General features: G+C 41.2%; 1 protein-coding gene and 1 long non-coding RNA gene across 4 annotated transcripts in view; one reads left to right on the forward strand and one right to left on the reverse strand.

Moving 5' to 3' along the window:
- LOC133210778 (uncharacterized) overlaps positions 1–22,402 on the reverse strand; it is a 33,770-nt gene that overhangs the window by 6,319 nt on the left and 5,049 nt on the right. The window contains exon 2 of the long non-coding RNA XR_009725019.1: positions 3,654–3,827. This is a non-coding gene — a long non-coding RNA (uncharacterized LOC133210778). The remainder of the gene's footprint in view (positions 1–3,653; positions 3,828–22,402) is intronic.
- The window catches only part of EPC1 (enhancer of polycomb homolog 1), a 70,026-nt gene continuing 55,253 nt past the window's right edge, over positions 7,630–22,402 (forward strand). Inside the window, exons 1-2 of one of the 3 annotated variants that reach the window (XM_061350440.1) lie at positions 7,630–7,857; positions 8,615–8,718. The gene's annotated coding sequence lies outside the window, so the exon portion shown is untranslated. Of the gene's footprint in view, positions 7,858–8,033; positions 8,049–8,120; positions 8,278–8,613; positions 8,719–22,402 lie in introns of those variants that run through there. The other 2 variants (XM_061350449.1, XM_061350443.1) reach the window with 2 other exon arrangements.

Genomic DNA, 22,402 nt, shown 5'->3' on the forward strand with positions numbered 1-22,402 from the left:
AACTCAAGTCTTGGAAGGCAAATGCAGGGACTGTGAGAATGAAGACCTTGAGCCCGCTGTAGGAAAGGAACTGGTTTGAGACCATCTTAAAAATCTGAACGTGCACAAGTCCATGGGACTTGATGAAATCCATCCGCGGGTCCTGAAGGAGCTGGCAAATGAAATTCCTAAGCCGCTGGCCATCATATTTGAAAAATCATGGCAGTCAGGTGAAGTTCCCGACAACCGAAAAAAGGGAAATATAACCCCCATTTTCAAGAAGGGGAAAATGGATGACCCGGGGAATTACAGACCAGTCAGTCTCACCTCTGTGCCTGGCAAAATCTTGGAGCAGATTCTCCTGGAAGGCATGCTAAGGCACATGAAAAACAACAAGGTGCTTGGTGACAGCCAGCATGGCTTCACTAAGGGGAAATCCTGCCTGAACAATTTAGTGGCCTTCTATGATGGGGCTACTGAAATGAGGGACAGGGGTACAGCAGTTGACGTCATCTACCTGGACTTGTGTAAAGTGTTCGACACTGTCCCACCTGACACCCTTGTCTCTAAATTGGAGAGACATCAGTTTGATAGGTGGACCACATGGTGATAAAGAACTGGCTGGATGGCTGCACACAAGGGTTGTGGTCAATGGCTCAATGTCCAGCTGGAGACCAGTAACGAGTGGTGTCCCTCAGGGATTGGTTTTGAGAACGGACTTGTTTAACATCTTTGTTGGTGACATGGACAGTGGGATTGAGTGCTCCCTCAGCAAGTTTGCCGATGACACCAAGCTGTGTGGTTCAGTTGATATGCTGGAAGGAAGGAAGGAATGCCATCAAGAGGGACCTTGACACGCTTGTGAGGTAGACTGATGCCAACCTTATGAAGTTTAACTATGTCAAGTGCAAGGTCCTACACCTGAGTTGGAGCAATCCCAGGCACAGCTACAGGCTAGGCGAAGAATAGGTTCAGAACAGCCCTGTGGAGAAGGACTTTGAGGTGCTGGTTGATGAGAAAATGAACATGAGCCAGCAATGTGCGCTTGCAGCCCAGAAAGCCAACCGTACCCTGGGCTGCATCAAAAGCAGCATGACCACCAGGTCGAAGGAGGTGATCCTGCCCCTCTACTCTGCTCTCGTGAGACCTCACTTGGAGTATTGTGTGCAGTTCTGGTGTCCTCAACATAAAAAGGACATGGAACTGTTGCAACAAGTCCAGAGAAGGGCCACAAGGATGATCAAGGGACTGGAGCACCTCCCATATGAAGACAGGCTGAGAAAGTTGGGGTTGTTCAGCCTGGGGAAGAGAAGGCTGTGTGGAGACCTCATAGCAGCCTAACAGTATCTGAAGGGGGCCTATAGGGATGCTGGGGAGGGACTCTTCATTAGGGACTGTAGTGACAGGACAAGGGGTAATGGGTTAAATCTTAAACAGGGGAAGTTCAGATTGGATATAAGGAGGAAATTCTTTCCTGTTAGGGTGGTGAGGCACTGGAATAGGTTGCCCAGGGAGGTTGTGAATGCTCCATTCCTGGCAGTGTTCAAGACCAGTTTGGATGAAGCCTTGGGCGATATGGTTTAGTGTGAGGTGTCCCTGCCCATGGCGGGGGGGTTTGGAATTTGATGATCTTAAGGTCCTTTCCAAACCTAACTTCTATAATTCTGTGATTCTATGAAGATGAAAATCAGAGAAAACAGCAGAATGTATTTAATGAAGCAGAATCATCAATTGCATGTTCCCTTGTTTTGGCACATGAAACTGCAAATAATTCCACAGCAGTGGCAACAGGTGTATCTTACAGTCTGGGAACAAAGCTCTCACAGTAACAGCTGTAGACATAGGAGAGGAATGCAAGCAAGTGAAAAAGGTGCTTTAACAGTTACTTCTGCTCACAAACATCCCAGTGAATATTTCTTCAGCATCAATTTTAATACAAGGATGAGGATCCAGGGCTTGAATTCAAAAGCACCTAATAGCATCCCACCTGAAATTCCAAGACCTGGACCAAAGCTGATGTAATTCTGTTTCAAGTATCAGCAGGTAATAGGAAAGTATGCAGAACGATTCCAATCAAACAATTGCCAAAGTTAAAAGAAAGGTTTCACAGTGAGCTTGCTTTTTTTTTTTTCTTCAGATTTTTTTTCCTGCCTTTGCTCTGGAATCACAGCCAGTATTTCAGAACCAGTTTCAACCAATTAAATATAGACAACTGAAAGACCAGATTTGTTAAAAGACATCTGTTTCAACATGGCATGGCTACAGTGTACACCACCATGTAAGATTTTTCATAGAATCATAGAACAGTTAGAGTTGGAAAGGACCTTAAGATCATCTAGTTCCAACCCCCCTGCCATGGGAAGGGACACGTCACACTAAACCAGGTCACCCAAGGCTCTGTCCAACCTGGCCTTGAACACTGCCAGAAAGAGAGCATTCACAACTTCCCTGGGCACCCCATTCCAGTGCCTCACCACCCTTACAGTAAAGAACTTTTTCCTTATATCCAATCTAAACTTCCCCTGTTTAAGCTTGAATACATTACCCCTTGTCCTGTTGCTGCAATCCTCGATGTAGAGTCTCTTTCCAGCATGTTTATAGGCTTCTTAAGATACTGGAAAGCTGCTATGAGGTCTCCACGCAGCCTTCTTTTCTCAGGCCTTTTCAGGCTGAAGAGTCACAACTTTCTCAGCCTATCTTCATATGGGAGCTGCTCCAGTTCCCTGATCATCCTTGTGGCCCTCCTCTGGACTTGTTCCAACAGTTCCATGTCCTTTTTTTCATATGGACATAGATTTAATTTGAAAAGGCAGGCACATTTTGATTCCTACCACAGCTCAACAGAAGATACTTTCCAAAACTCTTGAAGATTATTAATGCACAAAAAGGTGTAGGTTGTGACCTGACCAATCTCTACAGTAGATCCGAGAAGATACTTCCAGATCATCATAGGATACAACAGAAAGAATGGGGGAAAAGTTATACTCAGAGATGTGTGGTGTACCATGGTGACAAACAGCAACAGATGTTTTGGAGGTTTATTTGTGTTTCCCATTTTCAAAAGACTCCTATGCATTTTTGTAATTAATTGGTTCTCCACCTATATCAACTTGGCTCTTTTTCCACACTTTCTGCCACTGAACATCATCCTAAACCATTTGAACTGTCACTGGCAGGACTTCTGATGTGAAAAGGATGAATGACGTATCAGCTTGTGACAACACTGTAATTTAAACCTACTTGGTCTAATCATAGAGTATTTGAATATGAAGTCCCAGCACAAGGAAGGAAAAGCAGCAGTGCAACTTCAGTGTCTGCAACAAAAAAAAAAAACAATGCTTGAAGATTAATGAGAAAAGAAATCCTTGCTGAAGCTCACAGTACTGCAGAGTTTAAATAAGAGGAAAATAGTAGTGAATGGGTTACTGGTAAAAGGCAACTTAGATCAGCTTATTAAGGTGGGCACAAGTACAGCAGTGTGTTTGTCTGTGTGTAGGTGAAAGCAAATTTCCGAGAGCAATGTTAAGTCCTATTTACAGAAGAAGCGAGAAGGTATGAACCGAAAAGGAGTAACTGCAAAGGATATAAATTAATGAAAAAGGGAACCTGCAATGCTAATGGAGCAAGAAAGCAGATGAAATCTTGGGATATGGAGAAAAAATATCAGGAATTACCTTACTTCAATATGTGGCAAGTAGTGTGTTGTTGGCATATTGCACCTCTTTCTGATGTCCATGGTATGTGAAGCATGGAGATTGGTGATAAATTGGAGAAACACTACAGTCACATAACACCCATAACAAAGAGTAACATTCTGTGAGTCTTACATGCTCAAACAAAACCAGAACCTAGAAAGAGAGAGAGAAAGAGAAGGCTTAATAAGTTACAAAGCCTGTGATTTAAAATTAAATTTCAAGTGAGTCAAGTAATTAATGTAACAATTCAATGAAGATTATGGTGAATTTTTTTCATCATTATACATTTTCAGTCAAGACTAGATGCTTTTTATAAATATCTGACCTGGGTCAAACAAGAATTAAGCTAGGGAAGACTATGTCCTCCTTTATAATGCAGTCAGACATCAATGATCCATTCTTATGCTGCAATTTATGATCTTTCGAAATTACAGTAAATCAGGTTTTTAGATTCTTCCAGAGCAATTATGCAGGTATGTGAACATTATCTATTGAATAAAAATGTAAAATATTTACACATTTGTTGATCTTTCAACTGAAAAACATTCAGTGCCATTTGTATGAAAAGAAAACAAATGATCAGTTACATACCACTTACTTGCAAAAGCACTTTAATATCCTTCAGATATTGCTATGTACCTAATGATTTACTGACTAAACAAGACTGGTAATCCACTTCCCAGAGACATCAAGAAAAGATTGTCAAAAGAGGATCAATGTGGTATGTTTATTACAAGTATAGAGATGGAGACCTACTTCGAAAAATATGGCATTAGAGTTAAACCTTTATGGGCAAGATAAAAATTAATGAAAATGAAAGATAAGAATAATAAAAGCAGTTATACTGCAAGCAGAATGTAAAAAGTGTTTTCAGTAAGTTGAGTGAGAAGACATCATTTCAATTCTGTCAGGTTTTAGCCACTTCTTTGTGCTACACTAAATCCTAAAATATAGTTTGTTTCTTTGCTCCCATACAGATATTCTATTTCCCTATTTTTGAGTAAAATCTCAAGATGAACATTCACACCAAGCACTGGATGAAGCTTTGAAAATGGATGGTGGTACTCTTTAGAGTTATTCTGCACAATAAGAAATTTGGTGAAGTTTGACATCAAGACAAGTGAGGGTTGTTCCCAAAGCACGAGAACATACTGTTCAGCCTTTCTTGGAACATTTACTCAAAAAAACCCACACTCTTCATGTCTATCGCTATCTCAGTTCTCAACTTTTAGCACTCGATACACACTATTTTCAGTTAAAACTGATGATGAGATCAAACATGATAGAGAATGACCCTGGCTTAAACAGTCACCACATATCAGCTCATCTACAGAACTAGTTAGCTTTCAATCAGAAGGAAATTTATAATAGTTCAGTTTCATTTAGCCTGCAACAAAAGAATCCAGACAAATTCTTTCACATGTGTCACATGTAATATTTCTGCAAACATTCACCAAGGCCTAGCTCATTTAAAGTTATTTACTTTGGTGTATTTAGCCCCAAGTTATATCATGACCTGCCAACATACTTCAGAGCTTGTCACATTGTTGCTGTATTAAAAACAATCTTATCTAAGGTATTTCATGCAAAATAATTATAAAGAATTTATAAATATTCTCCTGTTACTACTGTAATGCCAGTACTAAATGTGGGAAAGAAAGACAAAAAGTTTAAACACCCGCAGCAACGTAACATAACAGGGAATGTACTAAGAGAGGCATGAGCCTACAGACCATATCTCTCCTCCAGAGTATGGTTTGCACTCCCGGACAAAGCTATTCCCTAAACAAGAGTGCATGGCCCTTTCTGCTCCTTTAACCATTCAGATGAGGCCCTTGTCAGACCTGTGCTAGCTTAAGGCAGTTAGTGATGAGCATTTAGTCTATGGAGCACTGAAAGGAGATGAAGGCTTCTCAAAAAATGGGTGTCAGGAGGAGAAACCTTCCCAGTGTGCATGGTCATTTTGGTCCCAACCCTCCTGTGTGTTTATCTGCTTGTATTAAGTTTCAGGCGACCCTTTCATAAGCAGATGTTTAGATAATAAACACTACCACTCAGAGCAGTGCTTATGAATTCACTACATACAAGTTAGGGGAGGGAGATTCAGATAATCAACACATAGTCCTCATATTAATGGTTAAGAACACCTTCATTGCTACAAATAGCATGTTACATCTCTTCAGGTCCATATAATTTGAACCACTGTGTATCTTTTTTTTCTAGGGCTTGTTAATTGCTAGCAGGCCTGGTTTGTGATTTTTGCATGTCACCATGCCTTTTGGATCCTTTCATTGCTTCTCCTGTATCAAACATAAGCTTTGCACATGTATTTTCAATGCTCATGTAGCCTACCTCACCCCTTGTCTATTTTCATAGAATTATGGAATCATTTAGGTTGGAAAAGACCCTTAAGATCATTGAGTCCAACTATTAACTGAGCACTGCCAAGTCCACCATGAAGCCATGTCCCTATTTTCTGTCATTATAAAAAAACAATGCCAATTTGGTTAGACTTTTGTAATTCATCTGCTGCTTTTCCAAACAAACATCCTTGTGGCTGTTGAAAGAAAACTTCTCTAGAAAGAAGGACAGCATGAAAGAAAGCACAAAGATAATTAATTTTCTTCACCAGATCTCACTTGTGTCTTCTTCTACGCCATGATGTGTACACAGAAACAAGAGCTAGGCTGATGCTGCGTTGCAAACTGTGCCTTCCCAGCTGATCAATACAGTCTCATTGTTTCCCTCATCTGTCTGTAGCCATCTGCTGTCTTTTGTCTTATACTTTTGAGCTCTTCAGGGCAGGAATTATCTTTTTGCCCTATATTCCTGTACAGTACATCATCATATTCATAGTCCAGGATTAAGGCTGCTAGATAGTGTGATGATACAAACAAATGACAGTAATGACAAAATTTGCTCCAAGTTCTTTGCAGATATTTTTTGAAATCTAAGATGGAGAGAGATGAGGTGATTCAGAAAAAAACATCACTAATTTCACTGCTTTTTCAGTGCCTCTGAAAAAGGGTTTAGAATAGCAGTGGATGGGAATATTAATGCAAGTCTTTTAATACAGTGCTGGATCAGGCTCAGCGGGTCTGACAGCCTGTCTCCATTGTAACTCCTCCTACAGGCAGTAAAAGGACTCTCACGGGGAATGAATCAGGCCCTAAGGAGCCCATGAGGCTGTGTGCAAGTGGAGCTGTACTATTGCTGGGTGAGACTGGGGGCCCAGACAGAGGGCCATATATTGGCGTTTTTATGATCATCTCTAATTTAAATACGCCATCTTTTCCTACTTATTTTCATTTTAATATGAATGGCGAGAAAGTTAAAGGGCTGCAACACTATACAGGATCATAATAACAGAAAATCTAAGGTTATTTCTGCAGAAATCATATGAGGCAGACCCCTGTGAACCACAAATGCGAAAATACAAGTATTATAAAAGGTATATTTATGTGCAGGAGGCCTAAATTCCAGTTACCACTGAGGTTCCTCATTACAGTGTCCTCTCTGCGCCTACACACTCCCTTACGAGCCTGTAGGATGGGGGTGTGTGGGAAGGGGGGGGAGTGTGTGTGTGTGTGTGTGTGTGTGTGTGTGTGTGTGTGTGTGTGTGTGTGTGTGTGTGTGTTTAACTCGCACTGAGCACGGGCAGCGTTAGAATTTGCCCGTCTTTTCCCAGCACAGCTCCAGCAGGGACTACCTGACTCAGCTCACAAACTACAGCCACAGCATCGAATTTCCCAACCCACTTAATTTGAAAGCCTGCCAAGATAGGTGAAAGACCTTATAAATATGTAAAGCAGGAAGTTCAAATTACAGAGTGATGTAAATTCCCAGTGATTGATGCCCTTTTAAAAACAATAAAAATCCTCGAGAAAAGACAAGGTTGGTGAACGTGCCCCTCTCCCCGTGCTGTCTGGTGGAGTTTGGACGATGCGTTGTACTTTTCGTGCGGATTTTATTTTGGATTTCTACCACTTCCTGGAGGCCAGGGGGAGGCACAGTGGGAGGAACCAAAAAACTCGGTGCCACAGCCATTTTGTTTGTGGGCAGCATGGTAGAATTCTGTCAGTCAGTATAAGGAGGGGTTTTTAAAACGGTATTTATAGAAAAACTATTCCTGCCGTAGCGGATGTATCTGTTGAATTTAGTGTTAATTTAGTTCTTTCATAAGGTAGGTATTTATATTTGTAAGTAAATAGGGTATTTGTTGGGATTCAAGCCTCTCCACTTTCCAGGAATCGTGGATTTTGTTTCAGGCATGACTGGCTTTTTCAGATTCTGCGAGGTTGCCGAACTACGGCAGGGCCGGGGCGCTCCAACGCCACGGGAAAGGCCGAGGGATGCGCTGACCGGCAGAAACTTGCTTCGGGGTTGGGAGGTGGACTGGGGCGGGGGAAGGGACGGAGGAAGAGAAGGGACAGAGGGAAAACGGCAAAGTCTCGGAATTGTGTTTTCCGGCTGGCTTTCTGTATGAATTCGGTATTAATTCAGGCGGCTGCTCGCACCGGAGGGAGGGATGAGGCAGGGGGACTGCGTGGAGTGAGCCGTAGTTTTGCAGTGTCACCGAAAACCAGAGCTAGACTTTGGTCCTGTGCGTTTCAAAGGCGGTGTAAAATGGCACACTGCATTTTTCCAGGCGGCGGCAGCGGCGGGGGGGGGGCAGCGCAGGAGGTGGGGAAGGGGGGAGTGGGGCGGGGGCAACGGGGCCGCTGCCCGCCGAGCCCATCGAGCGGCTGCCGGCCCCCGCAAAGTTGTGACCCCGGCGGCCTCGGTCTCCAGCCCCGGCATCGCTCGCAGAGCCGCGGGGAAGGCGCCTCCTTCCCCACCCGGCGATTCGGGCGGGCGGGGGGCGGGGAGAGAAATAGAAAAGGGGAGGTGGGGGGGTGTGAAGAAAAGTCTCACTTTTCGCATTTGCGAAATATTTTAAGGATGTTCGGGGAGCCCTTTGCAGCATGGAGGTGGCTGGTGGCAGGAGAGCGCGTACGTGGTCCATATTGTTACAGCCGTTTTGCCAGGACTGCCCTCTCCGAAGGTAAGTTTGTGGTTTTAAGCGAAAATATTCGGTTTTGAGTGTTTTTTTTTTCTGTTTTGGTTTTGGTGGTGGTTTTTTTTTTTGTTGTTTGCTTATTTTTCTGGGTTTTGTTGGGGTTTTTTTTTGCGTGTTGTGGTGCCGTGGAGGGGGTTTGGTTGTGGGGATGAACAAAACGCAGCCCGGTATTTTTCTTAGCTTTGAGCCCGTGTTTCCCACCCAACGGTGTCTCCTTAATACCCACAATTACCGAAGTCAGTTTTGTTTCCTCTTTAAAATTTTATACACGCGAAGCTTAAGAGCAATTTAAGTGCCATTTCAGAGTGTAAGAACTCGGATATTTTCCAGATGGACTTGGGTTTGGGGTTTGTTTTTTTTAGGTTCTAGCTTTTTGTTTTTGGGGGGTTTCTCTACCGACTAATAAGGACTCTTCAGGACCAAATATGTGACTGTCTTAATAAATATAATGCGCCTCTAATATGTAAAGAATCGGTTTATGTTGATGTTTTATGGTCTGGTCGTGGCTAAAAGAGTTTACAATGCCATTTGTGATGGCTCTTGATGGATTACTTTAGTCTAAAGTACGGGGGGGGGAAACTGCCTGCCCTTGGTATGGTGAAGGTGGAGATTGACAGAACGGGGTTTATATTAAGTTATGGTTCTTGTTAAACAGTGACCTTCGTATTTACAAATTAGCGCTCTTGTGGCAATTAGCTTAAAGCATTAGTTATATAAAGGTTTTTATTTCGCCTCACTTCATTTAGATGTCTTGGGAGGGGAGTGTTGGGGGGGAGGGAATGAATGGTTCGTTTGTTTGTTCTCTTTCCTGCAGGAAGGCACATTTGGGAGACATTTTGCAATTTTTGGCATTTTTCTTGGCTTTTTTTTTTTTTTTCCATTTTTTTCAGACGGTGGGAGATCTTTTTTTTTGTTTTGCATCGGGCTGCGCTGGTGGCGCTGTGGCGCCCGCGCCAGCCTCTGGCCCTGGCTCGGGAAAGGGGGAGCTGGGGAGGGGGGAAGGTGGGGCACGGTTTGATCTATTGTATCTTTTCCTTTTATCTGGATCAAAAGTAAGCGCAGATTAGTTGGAAAGACGATAAAATTGTAGTGAGTGCTGCGTGAACTAGGGGCTGGAACAGGCATGACCTCACCCTCTCGCTGGTTTGTGTAATGAAGCAGATTGCTAATTTATCCTCCCCCCCCCCCCCCCCAGTCCTGTACCTAGAGACCAGTTTTCTTCAGTAATGAGATTTTTCGGCCCCACCCCCAAACTGATTTTTTTACAGTGGCTGCAAAATGAAAGGTTTTAAAATGATTTTTGCATACAATATGGAAGGCTTTGGTACTCATTTCTTGTGCAACTAGTCCATTGTTTGCTATTTGGGAACTTAGGGGTTATATTCACCCCTGGCTGTTAAACCTTCAGGTCCCTCTTGCTTGTGTGGTTGCATATGCAGATTTCTTGTTGAGGTCTGTAAGAGTTTGGATTGTGTGTGAAGGTGGGGTTGTAAAGAAGAGAAAACCTAATGTAATCCTTTGGATTCTAACAGGATTCACCTGAGGTGGGTGGGCTTTTTCTTTCCTGTTGCTAAGTGGAGCATGCATTTTGCATATATTTATAAATAGATACGTATTAATGTGTGCCTTTTTCTTTTGTTACAACCTACAGATCACCTCGGTTCTGAGTGCAATGTTTTAGAAGGCTTTCTGCTAACAACCATATTGGGCGTTTAAGAAAACAGGAGTGATTAATGTTCTAAGAAGATGGGTGGGAAGACATGCTCTGATCATAGGCTTGCCTATATTAGAAAACTCAACAGGTTGAGGAATACATTTAACATTAGGTTTCATATATTTTTAAGGAATCAATGTTCCTATTATCATGAGTTATATGAAGCTGACAATTTTGAGACCTTTGTATCTATTTTATGTTTCAATGTCATCATTTTCAAAGAACAAATTTGACAAACACTTGATGGTTTGAGACAGTCTCTAAACTTCTCATGAGCATTTACATCTTCAAAAATGCATTTAGATTTTGTTTTTGAAAGAAGCTTGCTCATCAGATTATTTAGTTTTATGGAAACCAGTTCGCAACTTCAAGTAGATCTCTGCAATGGTAGCTTTTGGGTTTTTTTCTTAGGAAGGTAAAATTTACTTCTATATATATCATGTAACCTTCATCCAGTAAGAAACATTTATATCCAGGAGAGCAGTCAGTCTTTATCATCTCTCCTCTCTGCATCTATGAAGTCTTGGATGGAGCAGAGTCCTGTTGGCCTAGGACAGTGCAGTATGACCATCACATCTTCAGTGTCCTGGTACAGCTCCTAGGTCTTGAGGACAAGTATCAAGATATGGACCCTCTTAGAAAGTGTGGATTTTGGACATCTTCCATTTCCAAGATCTGATCGCTAGGTCACAAGCATTTTGGGTTATGGCAATGGAAGTAGGGTCAATTGCTGCTGAATTTATTACAATGATAATAAGTCTTAGAGAATCGCTGGATTATTTAAATCAAAGTAATTCTGATGCAACTTCCATTTTCTCCTTTACATTGTATAGCCCACTGTTAGGTTTGCTCATCCACAGGCAGAAGTACTGAGCAAATGATAAATACTGAAAGTAATTCCATGCTTCTGCTCCTCTTGTCATCCTGGCCTATGAAAGTGATGATTTCTAGTGATGCAGCCTGTGCACACAGGCCATGGATGAACTGATTGCTGGTGATCTTGCTGCTCAGAGTCAGCTTCTACCTCAGTGAAGTCAGCAAGAACATGAATGCTGAATAGAAGCTTGCATCACACTTGCTCTTCTTTTTCCCATTCAGTTGGGGCTACTTTTTAACATTAGTTAAGGTTTTGCAGCTTTGATGCTGCATTTGATGAAAGTATGCGTTCTCACTCCTACCCAGAAGTCATAAGGTGAGAGAAGTGCTGAGGATTAGCAATTCAGTAGTTTCCTCATTTCTTTCCTCCTTCCTTTCTGACTTACTGTTGAACAAGAAATAGTTCCCATCAGATGTGTTGCTAATAAGGAACAACAATTTATTAGAGTTAGCACCCTCTCAGAGCTAAATAGCAACTAATTTACCTCCTGCACCTTCTGCAGAAATGCCTGGAAGAGTCATTACTAGGGGTAGCTCTGCCTTGATGGTGTTTTCTCCACCCTGCTCCTTCTGAAATACCTGTCCTGTGGAATAACAGGACCTAAAACAGAAGAGGTTTTGTTTTGCTTTTTTTTCTTTTCTTTTTCCTTTATTGGTTTCTTAATTTTGTCTCCTGTATATCCCTCTCTTTCTAAGATGGCAAAGCTAATAATAATTTTCTCCCAGTACAGTTTCCCTTTTACCTAGAAACTATATAGGCTCCATACTCCTTTCAAAGATATTTGTCTCTACTGGTTTAAAACTATTTGAAGTATAGCATCCTACTGTAAACCAAATAATCTCTCCCAAGATTTTAACTTATCCTGAGTGACAAAATGTTCTGTGTGCCTTCATGAGATTCCTCTTACCAATATTACTAGTATTATATATTCAAGTAAGAGGCACAGGACAAAGATGTTTTTCTGTCTAAAATTCTCATGGAAGTGCAGATGTGTAGATCCCAGGCAGATTTAATTGGTTTCCGAAGTGAGACAATACTAAGGTGAAGACAGTTGCCCAGATGTGTGCTAGTGGTATAAAAGAACATCACTGGGGACTCAGTTGAAATAAAAGCTGTAACTCCTACTTCATTCATGCATGTTTTCTTATTGTGATAACATCCTTTGGTGTCTGGGACTCCTAGCTGTTCTCTTTTGAGGATTCTGAACTATTCATTGTTTTCTTGATTGAATACTCGGCAAGATTTCAGAGGGGGGAAGGTATCATTATGTTCTAAACCTTGTGACATATAGTCTTACTTCTCACCTTTCTTATTCCATGACTTTGCTGCCTGTAGTACTCCACATCATACATGTCAGTATCAAGTTACAGCAAGGAATAATTTTTCAAAAATCTGCTTCAAGGGTCACTCATTTCCCAGCTGTGAACAAAGGATGATCTATTTCTTGCTTGCTTCAGACTCGCATCTTCTAGAAAGCTTCGTCCCTCCACACTGCTTCCAGACAGGCACTTGCATGGCTTTCCAGTGTTATGAAATAATCTGCTCCACTTTTATATGCCAGAGGAAACTAGCCATAGCCTAGGGGTCTTCCACCTTTTAGCATTCTTCATGTATTTCCTCTTTCATCAAACAGCACAAGAAGTTAATTTATGTTTTACTAAAGAGGTCCAAATCCTTGAGACAATTCTAGGTTTTTAAAGGCCTTTAGTAAATGATGTGGAGAGAATAGCAGTGCTTTGAAACATAATTTTTCTGGCTTGCTGTTGTGAGAAACAGCATATGCCTTGGACATTGCTCCCACGGACTTCATGAGACTCTTAATGAAGTAATGTTTCTATTATATCATGTTACCTACCACTGGACTGTCCTTTGGCCTCAGCAGCAAGGCAATACCAATACTACAAATTTCCTTAATAAGTAGCTTTGTTCATAAATTCCATACTGATAGTACTAGAGCCTAAAATTGGTGATCAGCATCTGACCCTTAAAGTAGGTGTTGCAGTGCTTAAAAAGTAAGTACATTGGCTAAGAATTATTCTTTCTGCTTATCTCCCTGTGTAAACAACAGAAAGATGGGATTTGTCAACCTGTGACTACTAGTCTTCACTAGTTGTGCAAGGAGTTGAAATGCTGTTATGGAGTTCTCGTATGGTAACTGTATTGTATGCTTAAAGGGATACAATACCATACAATAGAAAACAGTTGTTGTGGATAACAATGTCTATTGGTTTGAACACCAGTAAAAACAGCAGGAGCTCTAAATGCTAGGCTTTCTGCAGTCTGTGGGCATTCAAACCTGGAGCAAATGGGTTCAGATGCTGACTCCCCACCTTCTATTGTTGAAGACAATCTGGATCACTTGCTAGAGAAAGGGGAAAAGGAGGAGTTAGATTTTACAATGGGAACACTGGGATCCTCAGAGGAAGAGGAGAAAAAGGTGGGATGGATCTTGTTCCTGGTCCCAGCATTGCTTCATGGATTTTACTCAGTAATGTTTAAACATCAAATGTAGGAAGTGTCAGAAATGGTGAGCAAAACCAAGGACTTGTTCCTCCCAGAAAAGTCATCTTTCTGACAGGTTCCATTTTGTTTTTCCTCTGGGACCTGTGCTTACAAATACATAGTTAGATACCTAGGTAACAAGTCTGTAAGGTGATGTTAACTCATGCTTCAATGGATTGTCAACTGTATTTCCAGGTAAATTGGAATCACTGTACCCTAAGCACTTAATGCAGAACTTACTTCACCTGACTTTAGATGGGTATGTTAAATATGTAATCCTAGTCATTAAAAAGAAACAGGTCAAATAGATATAAACCTCAAAATTTTGGATTTCTGCTGCAATATAAACCGTATTTGGAACTTTATAGTACCCTGATCAGATCTCCTTCTGCCTAGTATGACCAGCTCAGATGTGAATGTCCTCACCCAGATAAATCCTACACCCCAATGTTTGCTTATATTGACTTGTGCATGGTTTAGGTAATGAAAAGTTAGCTATTAACCCTCTCTCCTGTCCAGAGCTTTAAGGAACTTGCTAAATGGAAGGAAGACCTCCCTGACCTCACAAGTGTGTACATCTTTAATATTCATTAACACAAATAAGAGAGAGTTTTCCATGTTTGCTTAAACAGGCTAAAAAACCAAGCTACTTGGATCTGGCCTTTCAGCATTACAGGCATCCCTTAGGTCCTTTATCTGTTTACTAGGAAGCTTGCTGCTGTCATAATCTGATGCCTAAAAAGATAATTTCTTTAAAGGGTCCTTTTACCTAACAGTTTTTCAACTGTAATGCCAGGCATAGACAGCTCATGTTACCTGGTTGAACAGTTTCAGAGAATTTTTTCTTAAGAAAACCTTATATTAAAATTTAATTTCATGTTGTAATGCAGAGCAGCTATATTATTTCTGATAGTCTTAAAGGTAACCACACAAGACAGGATACCTTGATGCCTTTAGGCAATGTGATTGTTTATTCACAGCTCAAAAAAGTGCCACAATCAGCATAATTTAAGGAAAAGTCATGCTGTGTAACAAAGGGGGGAAAACCCTAACATGTGATGACTCCACATACACACATTCTGTTTGGCCCATATCCACTTATAATCATGGAACAAGTTAAGATTCTGTAAGGAAGTATTTTGGTTTATTTATTTTCACCTCTGAGTCAATTTCCAAATTAAAATTGGGTATTATAGGAATCTGTGGGACTTGGAAGCTTCAGTCAGGCAGACTTTCAGATGAGCTGCTTTAATGCGAGAAACTATATTCCTTCTCATCTTCTAGGTTCTCCCCAATTTATTTATTATTTTTTTAATTAGGTCATGTCCTTTTGAGCTAACACATTTCTTGAGGTCCTTATAAATCTGATCAACTTCAGCAGACTTTGCACTGTGACCAGCACCTCGCTTGTGCATAGGCCCTTATGTTGATGACAGTGGTCTGTTGGCTTCCCTTTGACAGGTCAACAGAATGCCAAACAACTGTAAAACTAACACATTATTTGATAAGAGAATGAGACTAAAGTATCTGTATTGGAGAGGGGTGATGGCATGAAATCCTTAATTGTTTGTACTCTATTGCCTCTATACAAACGCCCGTAGCATGGGTAACAAACAAGAGGAATTAGAGATGAGTGCACGTCTACGGGGGTATGATATAATAGGCATCGCAGAAACATGGTGGGATGGCTCTGGAATGTTGGAATGGAAGGTTACAGACTCTTTAGAAAAGACAGGCCTGGCAGGCTCAGAGGGGGAGTTGCCCTTTATGTTAGGGATAGGCTGGAGAGTATGGAACTCTGTCTGGGGACAGGTGAGCAGTTAACAGAGTTTGTGGGTCAGGGTTAAAGGGAAAACAGCGATGGGAGACATTACTGTGGGGATATGTTACAGACTGCCTGATCAAGAGGAATCTGCAGATGAAGCACTCTATAGGTAGATAGGAAAAGCCTCACACTCACAAGTCCTCATTCTCATGGGTGATTTTAACCACCCTGACATCTGTTGGAATGACGTTACGGCCCAGCAAAAGCAATCCAGGAGGTTCCACGATTGTGTGGAAGACAATTCTCTTCTGCAAGTAATAGAGGAGCTGACAAGGAGAGGTGCCATGCTTGACCTTGTGCTCACCAACAGGGAAGGGCTTGTTGGAAATGTGGCGTTCCAGGGCAGCCTTGGATGCAGCAACCACTTGATGGTCAAATTTGAGATCCTCAGGACAGTGAGAAGAGCGTGCAGCAAGCTCACTGCCCTGGACTTCAAGAGAACATAATGTCCTCTTCAGGAACCTGCTTAGTAAGGTTCCATGGGATATAGCCCTAGAGGGCAGGGGGGCCCAAGACTCTTGGTTGATATTCAAGGATCACCTGCTACTAGCTCAGGAGTGTTGCTTCCCAACTAGAAGGAAGTGCAGCAGGAGGGCCAGGAGACCTCCTTGGATGGATAAGGAGCTGCTGAGGAAAATTCAAATGAAAAAAGAGGCTTGTAAAAGATGGAAGCAAGGACAGGCAGCCTGGGAAGAGTACAGGGATGTTTGGGAAGCTAGGGACCAGGTTAGGAAAGCTGAGGCCCAGTTAGAATTAAACTTGGCTAGGGATATTAAGGAAAACAGGAAGGGATTCTACAGGTACATAGCAAATAAAAAGCAGACTAGGGATAACATAGGCCCCCTCAGGAAGCTTTCGGGTGAATTAGATACACAGGATTTGGAGAAGGCTGAGGTTCTGAATGACTTCTTTACCTCGGTCTTCACTGGCAACAGGCTCTGACCGCACCACCCAAGTCTTGGAAGGCAGATGCAGGGACTGTGAGAATGAAGACCTTGGGTCCACTGTAGGAGAGGAACTGGTTCGAGACCATCTTAAAACTCTGAACGTGCACAAGTCCATGGGTCCTGATAAAATCCATCCGCGGGTCCTGAAGGAGCTGGCAAATGAAGTTGCTAAGTCACTGGCCATCATATTTGAAAAATCATGGCAGTTATGTGAAGTTCCCGACAACCAAAAAAAAGGAAATATAACCCCCATTTTCAAGAAGGGGAAAATGGATGACCCGGGGAATTACAGACCAGTCAGTCTCATCTCTGTGCCTGGCAAAATCTTGGAGGAGATTTTCCTGGAAGGCATGAAAAACAACAAGGTGCTTGGTGACAGCCAGCATGGCTTCACTAAGGGGAAATCCTGCCTGACCAATTTGGTGGCCTTTTATGATGGGGCTACGGAACTGATGGACAGAGGTAGAGCAGTTGATGTCATCTACCTGGATTTGTGCAAAGCGTTCAACACTGTCCCACATTACATCCTTGTCTCTAAATTGGAGAGACATCAATTTGATGAATGGACCACTCGGTGGATAAAGAACTGGCTGGATGGCCGCATACAAAGAGTTGTGGTCAATGGCTCAATGTCCAGCTGGAGATCAGTAATGAGTGGTGTCCCTCAGGGATCAGTGTTGGGACCGGTCTTGTTTGACATCTTCATTGCTGACATGGACAGTGGGATTGAGTGCGCCTTCAGCAAGTTTGCTGATGACACCAAGCTGTGTGGTTCAGTTGATACGCTGGAGGGAAGGAGTGCCATCCAGAGGGACCTTGACATTCTTGTGAGGTGGGCTGTTGCCAACCTTATGAAGTTTAACCATGCCAAGTGCAAGGTCCTACACCTGGGTTGGAGCAATCCCAGGCACAGCTACAGGCTGGGCAGAGAAGAGATTCAGAGCAGCCCTGAGGACTTGGGGGTGCTGGTCGATGAGAAAATGAACATGAGCCGTCAGTGTGCGCTTGCAGCCCAGAAAGCCAACCGTATCCTGGGCTGCATCAAAAGGAGTGTGAACAGCAGGTAGAAGGAGGTGAACCTGCCCCTTTGTTCTGCTCTGTGAGACCTCCCCTGGAGTATTGTGTGCAGTTCTGGTGTCCTCAACATAAAAAGGACATGGAACTGTTGGAATAAGTCCAGAGAAGGGCCACGAGGACGATCAAGGGACTGGAGCACCTCCCATATGAAGATCAGCTGAGAAAGTTGGGACTTTTCAGCCTGGAGAAGAGAAAGCTGCGTGGAGACCTCATAGCAGCCTTCCAGTATCTGAAGGGGGCCTATAGGGATGCTGGGGAGGGACTCTTCATTAGGAACTGTAGTCATAGGACAAGGGATAATGGGTTCAAACTTAAACAGGGGAAGTTTAGATTGGATATAAGGAGGAAATTCTTTCCTGTTAGGGTGGTGAGGCACTGGAATAGGTTGCCCAGGGAGGTTGTGAATGCTCCATTACTGGCAGTGTTCAAGGCCAGGTTGGATGAGGCCTTGGGCGATATGGTTTAGAGCAAGGTGTCCCTGCTCATGGCAGGGGGTTTGGAACTTGATGATCTTAAGGTCCTTTCCAACCCTAACTGTTCTATGATTCTATGATTCTGAATGATTTGAGAAAACTACTTCTCACTTGGTTGTGTTTCTCAGTTCGCCCTCACAGCAGACTTGGGAAGAAAATGCCAGTGATATAGTACTAGCTTGGGTTTTCTGAGCCAACCTGCAGTAGCAACATGGAGGAAAAAACCCTAATATGATTTTTCTGTCTTTCTTCTCAAGGCAACTTCATATTTCCATCTAAACCAAAACATTTCCCCTCTCAACATCTGCCCAGCTCCCACAAGTTTTTTGTATTCTCTGAATGTTGAAAAGCTTCTGAAAATGTGTTTTCCTTGGGGTAAGCCTATCAGAGTTTTCCATTTGTATGCCTTTCCTATAATTTAAAATATATATATATACATATATCAAACCACTCTTATCAGATCAGTTTTGTATTCAGATCTGGCTTCCTATGCTGGATACACATATTCAACATTAATTCATTAGCTTTTTTTCACTACTACAGCACTACTGAGTTCCCTGAAGTGTCTAGATAACTATTAAGTTATAAATATGAGTATGATTAATTTGTGTCCCAGAAGACAAACAATATAATATTCACTCATGTTTAATTTAGAAGTATAAATTAAACTAGAATGTGTAAAGAAATACACATCAAGGGTTGAAAGAATTTTTGTGTTCTTGCAGATTAATAACATCAGACTTTTGAAATCCAAAAGCTGAGCTGTATTTGTTTTTTACCTTTCTGTGAAGAAATGCATTTATCTTAAGTAAAAATGGCATGGCTTGTATTAGGTAATTAATAACACAATCCTATTAATTTGCCCTGGAATTCATGAGAGTTTCATCATAGTGTGTGTAGCTAGTAGCTCCCACTAAGCACCTCCACTCCAATCTAAACATATGCATTAGGAAATTCCTCTTCATTCCAAGATGCAGGTATACTTCCCTGCACCGAAGGACTTCTGATGCCTTCTGTTTCCTATCTAGGTATAAATCATTGTTTTCCTGAAATGTCTGAGGCATGCAGTTATACTCTTTTCATTCTGATTAATGAACTGCAATTTTAAGTATTTGACATTATATAGTAGATATCAGACTATTAACTGCACATTATTTAATGTAATTCTGAAGTTCTGCAAGTATTTGATTATACTAACCAGAAGCTCTGAAGCACATGAAACAGTTTTCATAGATTGACTTGTTAAGATAGAAATCCTGTCTTGGGAGTGAGTGTAAGGTATTTAAGTAAATTATTTGATTTAAAATGGTAAAGCATATGTGTTTACCTGGATTGAATTTACTATATATTTGTGCATACATAGAGCCATGCAATTACGGTTGTAGTAGTGCACTTTAGAAAAGGAATGAATGTAGCTTGTCCTCAAATATACTCTTTCATTCTGGGTTAGTGTTTGAACACTGTGGCAGCCTAAATTATATATTGATGTGGGTGTGTTGGTTTGTTTTTAACTTAATGGTCAGTTGAAGGATTCAGGACAGTGTGTATTGCTGTGTCAGACCTAGGTACAACCTTAATTCATAATTTCTCTACTTCTACTTTATGTTTTAGTCTTTCACTTTATCCTATGCAGAATGTTAAAGTCATCTATGCTTAGGTCTGATTAACAAATTAGCAGTCATGTTGGCAAGAGAAGGTTGGGCTTTTTTATTCAGTTTTGGGGGTTATGATTGGTAGGTTTGTTGTTTATTTCTTTGGCTTTTTTTCTGTTGGTTGTTTTTGCCCAATCCTTTGCATTTCCAGCAAGAAGATAAAATTTTTGCCTTTCTGCTGCCTCTTCTACTGTAAATACATAATCATATGATTAACTTCACTTAAAGGCTCGGCAGTTATTCATGTGTTATAAACCAATGTTTGCAGAAGTCCAGGCCTAAGTAAGAGGTGGTTAGCTTGCCTGCACAGCTAAGATTTTATTTACTATAATGTTTTAGATTAATTGTCATAAAATAATAAAAAATTGTTATTATAATATTAATTTGTATTTTAGAATACAAAATGCTTTGGATAAAAGTGGGGGTTCTTAGTTTTGTTTTGGGGGTGTTCATTTCTTTGGGTTTTGCTTATATTTTTTCTTTTTAATGAACAAAAAACTACATGCAAAAAAATCCCAACCCAAAACAACAAAACAGAGCATAAAGTCAGACATTTATTTATTTATTTTAACTTCGCAAAAAGGCTGTAATTTAAAACTTTGTTTTATTGTTTAATCCTAAGAGATTGTCTTGTGAAGTGAGTTGCTAGAGAAGATGAGTAAAGCAAGAATTCAAGGTGTGTTTAGCATAATATCTTTGGGGAATACGAATTATGGAATGAAAGAGTAAGGGAGAAACTCATAAATCACTTATCACTTAACCCATACAGTTCTTGTGACTGTATCAAAACTTAAACAGGAAAAGCTATCTTTCAATACAGAAGAGCCTTAACATAATCTTTGGCTTGTTTTGTCCGCTGTATCTAACAGAACAACTGCTTCTACTGTTACGTGTTTTCCTTATACATGTAAAAATTTAAGTCACCTGAGTAAGTCATATAGAGGAACCCAGTTCCTTTCTGACTGTTCTAAAGAACTCCCACAACCCATTTGCACTTTCAGATACATTTTAGGCAAGAGATGGGAAAATGGGTTCGATCTGCATAAGTGATATTGGGACAAATGTTGAGTCTGTACAATAATAATCCTGAGTCATTAATTCCTCTTGCAGTCATTTTGTTCCTTCTGTAGAAGCAATTGCATCCACTATCTTTAAGAGCTCAGCTATAGCTGCAAACATAGAAATGTGGTAATAGCTTTTACTGCTTCTCTCTTAGCTTTGTTTCTTCTCAGTAAGGGAATAGCTGGCTAGCAACTTTTCTTCTTCCTTTGGCTATAGCTCAGTGGCATAATACTTTTCAAGTTCAGCTTAAGTTCCCCTGCAGATGCTGGACCTCAGGGTAGTTTTGAAAAGTAGTTTTGAATTTGTATGGCAGACAACACATTCCCCAAATAAGATTACACCATTAAATTGGCATCTAACTCCTTTCACTCCTGGAAAAATGTTGCCTGTTTCCCAGGGAAGTGAAGGAATCACTATCCCTCGAAATGTTCAGAAACTGTGTAGATGTTCTTAGTGACATGGTTAATGTCACTAAGTTAGTGCTGTCACTAAGTTAATTAATGCCACATGGTTAGTGGTGATCTTGGCAGTGCTGGGCTAAAGCTTGGACTTGATGATCTTCAGGTCTTTTCCAACCTGATTGATTCTGATTCCATATGTACTTGAAACTGTAGAACTCCACCCATGCACAGTGAAATGTCATCAGCATGAAAGAAAATAAGAAACCCTCCATTTATAGACTAGTACAGACACTGGTCTTGTAGGAAAAGGTTTTCAAATATAGCATATGTCAGTGTATTGCTGTTTTGAGTGCATGTTAAATTGCATATATAGTTTTATCATTTTAAAATCATTTATGCACAAGGTTTGTCATTCCAGGCTTGTATTCTGTAGCCTTCATAAACTGGATCATGTGAAGGAAGAGGGCAGTGATCGCAAACTGCAGCTAGTGGGGGAATGTAACTTTTAATATGGATCTTTTCAAGTGGCTTCTCTTCTAACTTACATAGCTGGGGGAGTTTTTGATAAGTTGTTAGAGTATCTGATCATATTCCTAGTTGATACTCAGTTCAGCTTCATAAGCAAAGGTGCTGATGCAGATGAAGGAGCAGTGCAGATGCAGAGGAGGATGAACAGCAGAGCAGGACAGCAGTATCTTAAACCAGTGTTGTTAACAAAGCAACACATTACAAAGTGATAGTCTCACTTGGACAGCCTGAGAAATGACAAAACTATTGTTCATTACAGCCTATCTTGTTAGCGTTACTTGATGCACAACAATGTTGTCTTGCCATCTCCTTCCTGCATGTGGTTTTAAAATGTAACCACCCATTCATCACATGGTAATAACTTATCCAGGTTAAGTATGGCAACAAAGCGTTAAAACTTCAGATTTTGTTACAGGAAAGCCAACTTCTGTTACTGTTCTGAATGTTGTGGACACAACTAGTTTTGTAATGCTGCTTTCCTAGTCATTCCTAGTAAAAACACTGCTCGTGACACTAGCAATCATTGGTTTTTATAGTGGAAAAATCACATGCTCATGTTTAATATTTCCAAGCTTTTCATACTACCAGGCTGCTATGTCTTTTTGTAGGCA

The sequence above is a fragment of the Neopsephotus bourkii genome, unplaced genomic scaffold (genome assembly GCF_033783945.1).
Source record: "Neopsephotus bourkii isolate Nb327-2 ecotype Australia unplaced genomic scaffold, CSIRO-AGI_Nbou_v1 NB_53, whole genome shotgun sequence".
Classification (NCBI taxonomy): domain Eukaryota; kingdom Metazoa; phylum Chordata; class Aves; order Psittaciformes; family Psittacidae; genus Neopsephotus; species Neopsephotus bourkii.